The sequence below is a fragment of the Stegostoma tigrinum genome, chromosome 2 (assembly GCF_030684315.1).
Source record: "Stegostoma tigrinum isolate sSteTig4 chromosome 2, sSteTig4.hap1, whole genome shotgun sequence".
NCBI classification, from domain to species: Eukaryota; Metazoa; Chordata; class Chondrichthyes; order Orectolobiformes; family Stegostomatidae; genus Stegostoma; species Stegostoma tigrinum.
In genome coordinates this window covers 14,352,791-14,362,215 of record NC_081355.1, presented here as the reverse complement: position 1 = coordinate 14,362,215, position 9,425 = coordinate 14,352,791, and the positions used below count along the sequence as shown (strand labels likewise).

At 40.1% G+C, this 9,425-nt stretch overlaps 1 protein-coding gene across 1 annotated transcript in view; it reads right to left on the bottom strand.

The window, feature by feature from the left end:
- LOC125460867 (myosin light chain kinase 2, skeletal/cardiac muscle-like) overlaps window positions 1-9,425 on the bottom strand; it is a 257,810-nt gene that overhangs the window by 8,786 nt on the left and 239,599 nt on the right. The window lies entirely within an intron of this gene.

Sequence of the window (9,425 nt, the reverse complement as noted above, 5' to 3'; positions counted from 1 at the left end):
AGATTGCTTGTGGGAAAAAAATTGCTTAATATTTTTGCAGTCTTGATCATTGAGACTGCTTAGGTAACCAACCCCTCAGCTGATGAATCAGTAGTCCTCCAAATCAACTCTCTCTCTATTGTCCGGGACTATCCCAGCCTCATGCTCTGGAATGTGGTGCCTTGAAAAGGATGGTGGAAGTAGATTCAGTGGTTAATTTTAAAATAAATTTAACATGAAGAGGGAACCATTGAAAAGCCATGAGAAAAAGTAGGAATTGGGAGTAAGTCAGGTCTAATTGGATAACACTTCCAAAGAGCCAGTACAGGCACAAAGGGTTGAATGGCCTTCTTCAGTACTGTGCTATTCTATGAAGCTAAATTGATTGAATGAGAGCTATTAGATATCAGGGAAAATTCCCCCCTTCTTGAAAAAAGGAACCCTATTCACATACAAGTGCAGGTAGAACATTAGTTTCGCACCTCGTCCAAATGACAGAACCATACACCCTCGGTGCTCCAGTACAGGGTATGTCTATGTGTCTTTACACTTAGATTTCTGCAATGGGAATTGAACCTACAAACTTCTCACGCAAAGGCAAGACTACTACCACAGAGCCATGGCTGACACATTTTCTATCATGAAGACAAATAGAATGTCTGACAGACTTATGAGTGAGGTGTGTGTACTTTATTTTTATTGAACTTGTTTCAGTATTTGCAGACAACATAAAAGAAGTGAAAATAACTCTGACTCAGTCACTTGAGATATTTAAGTCTGTACTATTTTTTACAGCTATTTAAACCCACTAACACACATGCTCTCTCTCTCTCCAACAGCTTCAGTGACTGCACTTTGAAAAGTAATTCATTGTTTATGAAATGCTCTGGAACATCCATACATCACGTAGTGGGCTGTATAAAGACAAATTCTTTCTTCCCTTCTTTAGCTACAGCTCTCAATCCTTCCACGGACACTGCGCTATCAGTTTGCTTATTCAATATCCAATCTTTAAAATGCTGCAATTTCCTTCACCTAAACATTCTGATGGAACAAAGCCATACATCTTAGGGGTCCATCAAAAGAATCTATCCTCTTCTCCCTAACTTCAACCTTCTTTGACACTATCTCAGGCTATCAGGCTATCTTCTACATATTTGGCTCTGAGTGGGCCTCCTGACCAAACATTCACTATCACAAAAACTGCTTATTTCCATAGTAAAAACCAAAGGGTCACCGGACCCTGACTTTTTCCTTTGCAGATGCTGCCAGACCTGCTGTTTTGTTCCTGCTTATTTCCATCGTCAACCTTACTCCTGAAACTCTTTGTCACCTTCCGAATTCAATATTCCGAAGCTTTTCTTAGATTCACAGATTCAGACAGAGCAGACCTTTGGCCCATCAAGTTTGCACTGATATAGCTCACACTAAGGCTGTGCTAGTTCCAATTTCCTGCACCTGTCCCACATCCTCGAATGTTATGATATCTAAAGTACTCATCCAAATATTTTTTGAAGGTTGTAAGGTTTCAGGCCTCCACTACCTTCCCAAGCAGTGCACTCCAGATTCACACCACTTTCTGAGTGAAAAGGTATTTTCACAAATCCCTTCCAAATCTCCTGCCTTTATCCTGAAACTATGCCCTCCTTGCAAATGACCCCTCAACACAGGGGAGCAGCTGGTTTCTTTTCACCCTGTCTGTGTACCTCACATCTTATACATTTCAATCATGTACCCCCTCTGTTTTCTCTGCTCTAAAGAAACTAATCCAAGCCTATCTGGTCTCTCCTTATAGTTCAATTTCTCCATCCCAGGCAACATCCTGGTGAACATCCTCTGTACCCCCCTCTAGCTGTAACACATCCTTCCTAAAGTGCGGTACCCAGAAATAGACAGAGTGCTCCAGCTGTGGCTTGACCAACGCTCTGCACAACTCCAACATTGCCTCCTTGCTCTTATACTCTCTGTCACAACTGATGAAAGCAAGTATCCCATATGCCTTTTTAACTCCCCTATTCACTTGCTCTGTTGACATCAGGGATCTGAGAATAAATCCACCTCCGTTCCCCTAAGCAACCCAGTGTCCTGCCATTTGTTCTGGCCAGTCTCCTGACCTTTGTAAATTCTACCTCATACAAAATGCTTACAGTACCCTATCGCTGAGCTATGCCAATTAATTCGTTTGACCCTCTCTTGGCTGATATACATTGGAATTCAGTCCTCCAACACTTAAAATTCAAAATTCAATATTTATGTCGAGATCATTTATATCCTGGTTCTTCCTTATCCCTGTAATCTCTTTCAATGTTGAGGTTCCTTTATGAGCTCTCTCTGTTATTCTGATTCAAATTTCTTGTGCATTGCCCATTTTATTCTGCCCAGCACTGATGGTTACACCTTCAGCAATCCAGGTCGCCCACTCCAGAATTCACTCTGTAATTCCTTCTATCTTCTCCTCTAACATGCTCCTTAAGTTCTTCCTTTTCGACTGAATTTTCGGGAATCCTTGCTAATGGTTCCTTTTTTGGCTTCGCATCCACATTTTTTACTTATCCATTTACAAAAGTATATTCTTTCTTGTTCTTTAACATTAAATTGATGTTTTCAAAAACCTGAAAGCTGTGCTTCAACAAGAATCACTTTGTTCCTTTAATAAAGCAGCAGGGAATAATTAGCGGTTGTCAAGTCTGACAACTAAACTGTCACATTTTAAAGAGCCTGACCTTGGAAATAATGCAAACTCACAAGCATTAATTTAAAACTTTTCTAACTAAACCTTCTGAATTTTCCTTTTTTTTAACCGCCAGGATAAGAATACTGTTGGGCTTTATTCATTTGTGCTCCTGATAAATAACATTCTTTCTTTCCAATCACACCTCCAATTTCAATTTCAAAACATATGTCATTCAAAATTAAGAGAATTTATTTTGGTTCTATGCCACACAAAGATTTGTCCATTTTTAAGTATGTGACAGCCATTTAGGTTATATGGAGACAATGTGGAAGAGTTGAGTGATATAATGAAAAGAGAAAGAAGAATTTAAGCTACATGCAATATTAACAATAAATTGAAGGCAATAGTTTAGTACACACCATCTCTATCAGAAACTGTACCTTCCATGACAGAAAATTTGAAAAAGTATAGATTTCAAACTTAAATGTAATCCTGACATATTTAACTATCATATTTGTTTCCTTTTCTGATAAATGATGAAACCCAGGTGTAAAGACCAAGGGGCTTAGTTAGTTCAGTTGCCTGGATGTCTGGTTTGCAATGCACGTTGGTGCCAACATAATGGGTTCCATTTCATCACCAGCAGATGTTACCATGAAGCACTCTCCTTTGCAACCTCTCCCCTTACCTGAAGTGCAGTGTACCCTCAGGTTAAACCACCACTAGCTGTTTCTCTCTAACAAGAGAGCAGCAGCCCTGTGGTGTGGTAGGGCAATGGTGAATTTACCTTTACATTAGACAATGGGGGAAATTGACAAAGTTTAAAAGGGTCGAAGAAAGAACAAAACAAATCAACAATGCTAGACAGTGCTAACTTGGGCTAAAATAGTCTAAGTTGTTGGACAATCTGTGGCAATTGTAGCCTTGCAATTTTAAGGTGTTGAGTTCAAGATGGAAATGTTGCTTTCTTACATTTCAAAAGAGTTAGGATGCAAAGATCAGAAAAACTATCTGCAGTTTAGGAAGTAGAAAGAACTATTGTGTTTTACCCTATCATGACACAAAAACCTTAACTTCACAATGCAGAGGTTTTCTGTAATATTCAGTGCTGAATAATTATTTGAGGAACAATTAAACTTAGGAAATTTCTGAGAACACAACATTCAGGAATAAGCAGTAATAAACATTTTCAACAGTGGCTGTGACTTTGAGGCAGAAATGTGCACGAGGCAAAGCGTGTCAGTCTTAGAAAGCAAGTAAACTCTTGTCAAAACTTCAGTCTGAAGATGTTTTGTTTGAATCTCTTGTCAGAAATTTGGGTATATGGTCTAGGGTAGCACTTCAGTGCAATATTGAGGGAAGTGCTACACTGTCAGGGATGCTACTTTTCCAATGAAGCAATAAACTGAGGTCTTGATGATTCCCCTGGAGAAATGAAAAATATCTCACAGTACTCTTTAAATAAGTCAGGGTATTTTACTGGGTATCAGGCAAACATTGAAACAGTTTATCTGACCATTGATCTAATTGCTGTTCGTGGAATCTTACAGTGCATAAATTGTTGCATTTTTTACAACAGTGACTTTTTTTAAAAAAAATTCCCTTTTGGCTATAGTGAGTTTAGCAATGTTTTGAAGTTGTGAAAGACTCCAAATAAATTTAAGCTCTTTCTTTAAATAAATGTTATGTGCTTGTGTTTTTGTTTAAGTTTAAAACTGTCACGATCAGGCCTTGAATGGTGAAACATATTTTTGTGATCTTTTCATTATAACTAGTCTCACAGGGGCACTTGTGCTGTAGCTTTAACTATGATTTCTCTGGCGTATAGTACAGTACTGCATGTTGTGCCAGCAGGACTACCGCTGCTAATCTCCTTCCCTCTTTTTCATGCCTAATAACCCAAGAGACAACCCATTCCTTCCCCAACTTTTTTACTTCCAGCAGATCAGGCTTTGAACTTTTTCATATCGAAGACCTTCTTTTGTGGCTCTCTGTGCGTATAGCCTATTAGTCTGGAGCCTGGTTTGATGCTCTGAAAAAATTATCACTCCATTTCTATTGGACACAAGTGCCTGAAAGGCTGCCAACACAGTGGTTAAATGCTAAGCTGGAATTTCACTGGACTGTATGTAGATGGGGTTGGAGGATAGAGGATGGGACTGGAGGTGGTTAGAGGGAGTCACTTCAAAATGGCTTTTCAATTCATTTCAGCTGCCAGGACTGTTTCCCGGGGGAGTGGAGATGTCGTCTGACAACTTGTTCCTTGGAGGTAGGCAACAAATTTAAGTAGCAGGGAGGTCCCAATTAGTGGTCAATTAAACAGGCTTGGTGGCACCTTACCAGTGGTGAAACATGGTTGTAGCTCAAAAGAGACCAACTCTGTGCAGTAGGCAAGATTCAGCATGGGAACCCCAAAAACACCATGTTCCTTCTATGGGACTATAGGAAAGAGAGGCAGCTCCCTATGGTTCAAAGATCTCCTCCACCGCTTCCTCTCCATTCCGTGGAGCTGTCCCCACTCGTCATTTACACCTCCATCACAACTTCAAGGAGCTCTAGCTGCTCAGCAGCGCCCAATGTCCTGGTGAGACTTCCAAGGCGGTCCAGCTTTCAGCCTTGCGATTAGGCCAGGAACTTTGGGAGCTGGTCTGCCAATCTTAATCAGACAGTGAGCATGAAGGCAGTCAGATATGAGACCACTCCTCAAAATGTTTCCTCCACTCTGATCTGGTACCCATCTTTTGGGCCTAAGATTGCAGGAAAATCCTTCCCAAAACTTATTACCTTTAATCTCTTAGCTACCTTGAAGGAGAGGTGAACCTTCAAGTGCAGAGATAGGAAAGCTAACACAGAGACCCAGCTCATACCCATTCCTGAAGTTTTTAACTCCTCTCTTAATATTAATATCAGAAACATATTTATACCTCAATCAACATCTCTGATGGTGTTGAACTGATCATTACCCCGTTAAGGCTGGCGGTAGCTCGCTGTGCCCAAATTGGCTATGGTATTTTCTATATTAAAGTGGTGACTGAAATAACTCCATGATGGTATCCCATCACCAAATCACCCTTTATTTACATGTGTATAGTGCATGGCACTGATCCAACTAGCTGAGAGCTGGTTCCTAGAGTGAGCAGAACTCCTGACACTCTTGTTTATATCTGTCAGCCAGGACTCCCTGATTGGAACAGGTTGCAGCCCCAATCAGGGAACCCATCGTCTATGAGGTCTACTCGGCTGACCTCTTTCCAATCACTACAGTGACCCCACTTCAGAAATACTTTGTTGACTGTGATATGTTTTGTGACATCCTAAGCTCATGAAGGGTTTTAAATAAATGAGGCATTCTTTTATCATTGTTCTGCCTCCAACTGATGAATCCTTTGAAAGGCATTCAGCAATTAATCATTTCCCCAGGCACAATTCCAGTTACCTCTCAGTGAGAGTCAGATCTTAAGCTTTATTCACTTATCAAGGAACTATTGCAGGAGCAGAAAGGGCAGAATTAGTCTCGCACCCAGCTTCTACCACTGATAGTAAATTGCAGAAAGCAACAAATTGGTTTGCTGCACTGTAATTTCCCCTGGTTTCCACCAGGGTCACTTGGCTGCGAACCTCAGCTGGGTTGGAGCCAGCTGACTGCCAAGTGAGGTGAGAGTGACTGGTCTTGACATCAAGGCAAAATTTGACTCAGTGTTACATTGAGAAGCACTAGTCTGATTGAAATCAGTGGAAATCAAGGGAAAACTCTTCGCTGGTTGGAGAACTCTTTGCTGGTTGGAGTCATACTCAACACAAAGAACAATAGTTTCAGTTGTTGGATGTCTATCATCTCAGTCCTATGAACTCCTAAAGGGAGTGCTCTGGCCACAACTGTCTTTAGCTCCTTAATTACTGGCTTTCCTGATAATGGCTTCAGCAGTGCAATACTTACTGATGATTGCTAAGTGTTCTATGCCAAAGGTATTGAAGATACCTCAGTCTGTACCTGCATGTAGCATGACCTGGATAACAATTAGGTATAGGCTAATTAAAGGCAAATGACGACATTTGAGACACAAAGGTGAGAAGCAATGATCTCCAGCCAAAGAGAATCTAACTATCTCCCTCTGTCAATTGAAGCAGATATCATCATTGTACTGTCCAACATCAACTTATCAGGGTTCTTACCATTGTCAAGAAACTTAACTGGACCAGCCGTATCTATACAGTGTCTACAGGGGCAGGTGAAGAGACTGCAAAATCCCTGACAGCGAAAGCCCCTTCTCAGATCCCAGGCCTGACTCCATACTTGGCTGGATGAGTGCATCTCCAACAACATTCAAGAAACTCAACATCAAAAGGAACAAACTAACCTGCTTGATCTATGCCCCTTCACCTCTTTAAACATTCATTCCCTTCAGCACAACAGTATTAATAGAATAAATAACATAAGATGCTCTGAAGGAACGCGCCCAGGTACTTTGACAGCCTGAGACTTCTACCATCTAGAATGATAAAAGCAGCAGCAAATGGGAGTACCGCCGCGGGCAATTCACATCCAATTCACACCTGAGTCTGAAGTGAAATTCTTTCTTCATTAGTGCTGGAACAAAAGTCTGCAATTTCCCTCTATGGTTGCGGTGAATAAAGTGGAACCCCTTTGGAACAAGACAGAGACTATGCACCCACTAAAAGAAAAATATTAAATGGTTGAAATTGGGCAAGATGGGGAAAGAGCTGGAGTGTTAGGATTAGCAAACAGTGAGTATAAATTCAATAAGCTGAATGCTCAATATTACAGACATATATGATAGCTGTTGTAAGTGTTTACATGGGCCTTAGTTGGTAGGAACCTGGACTAGCATTTTACATTGGAGGAAATTAAAAGAACCAAACATGTAATAGTTGAGAATTCTTCACCATTCTTACTTCTACGTTTCCATAAGAAAGAGGATTAGAGATGGCTCTTGGTAGCTAAAAGAAGCTCGAAATTCTTTTATCAATTCTTAAATTAATCCGGGCTTGTTGTTGTGAATACACTATTTTGAAGACCATCCATATTTTGCTTTTTCTTTTTGTGAAGAACCTCCTGACATGAGCACAATTTTCACTGATTTCAACTCTATCCCTCTTGCTCCTCACATTTCAGTTTAAATCATCTTCCAAATTTATATTTCCTGTCAAGGATAATATTTGTCATCCCCTTCTGAATTTGAAAAGCTGAAGGTTTCCACTGGGGAGGAATTACTGCTTTTTATTGCAGTGATCTAAAAGGCACCAAATGAATAATAGAATTTTACAGCTTAATTGGAGGCCATTTGGCCTATGTGGCCCATGTAAGCTCTTTGAAAATGGTGCTATTAGTTTTCTTTGCTGTTTAAATGGTCTGAGTTTACCCTCAGTGCGATCCATTACTGTGCCGATGCTGAATGTCCAGAAATAGCTCTTGTTTCTCTTGGGAGCTAATGCAACCATTTTCCTTTTGCATAGGGTCTGATCACAAATAACAAATATCAGCAAATTTATTTTTAAAGAAATCAGCGTAACAAAACATTTCCTAAGCAGCTAACCTGTGAATATTTTTAAACATAAGACAAAGTGCTGCGGATGCTGGAAAGCTGAAAATTAAAACAGAAAAGCTGGAAATATTCCACAGGACAGGAAGAGCCTGTGGAGAGAGAATCAGGGTCAACAGCATTAGCTGCTGACTTAAATGCAGTAACATATATTCTTAAGTATTCTTAAACTAGCAGCCAGGCATGAGGAACATGTGTCAGAGACATGAGTTCAAATCGTGCTGCATCTGAGGAATTCAAATTAAATCAATTAAAGCTGGAATTAAATGTAATGGCAACTGAGAAGTCATCATGCTATACAAAAGAAAACATCAATTCACTATTTCTCTTCAGAAAAAAAACTAATCTGCTCTCTCTACCTGACCTAGTCTCAATGTGCAATATGCTTGAATCTGGACTGGCAAAACTCTCAGTTGTATTTAAGACATAAGCTTACCACAGCCATCTCAAGGCAATTGGAAATGGGCAATGAATCTCAGCCTTAAAAGTGGCAACCACATTTCTTGAATGAATACAACAATGACTCTGATCAAAGGTGACATGAAATGTTAAGTCTGTTTCTGTGCACAAACGTAGTCTCAGTATATTGTTTATGTCTGATATTTACTTCTGCTATGTAGGTTTCTGAGGTCCACATGTGGCAGGAACATCCACACGCAAAAGTCAATGCATTGGTACGCTGAGCAGTATGCATGGAATCTCCATGGTGCTGGAAAAACAGTAAATATGGCACAGAATCCAGACCACATGGAGACTGTACCTTTTTGACAGATGCATGACATCACAAAATCACAGCTCTCCACGTAATGGTGTCAGTGTCTCAGGCAGTTATATGTGTGCAAATTATATAGTAACTTTAGAACCCAGATTACGTTTGTAAGTCTGTGATATCACAGCCTTGTGAATAGTTATTGTCACAAATTAACCACAAAGTATTTGGTTCAAGAATATCTTGAATATATGTGATAAATGTTAAGTGGTCTAACAGATATAGAAAACAACAAACAATATCTGAGTGAATAAAAGCGAAATTGTTTTAGCAGGTTCACAAAGCTTGGCTCGGTGACTGAATTGATTTTAACTTGAGCCATGCCCTCAGGTGCTTGGCAGAGGGAATGCATATTTTTGCCCTAATGTGAGCTGAGAGCTGGGGCTTATTTACAAGTAACTGGTGAGTTTAGGTATCAAACTGATTGCTCTAAGGCCACTTG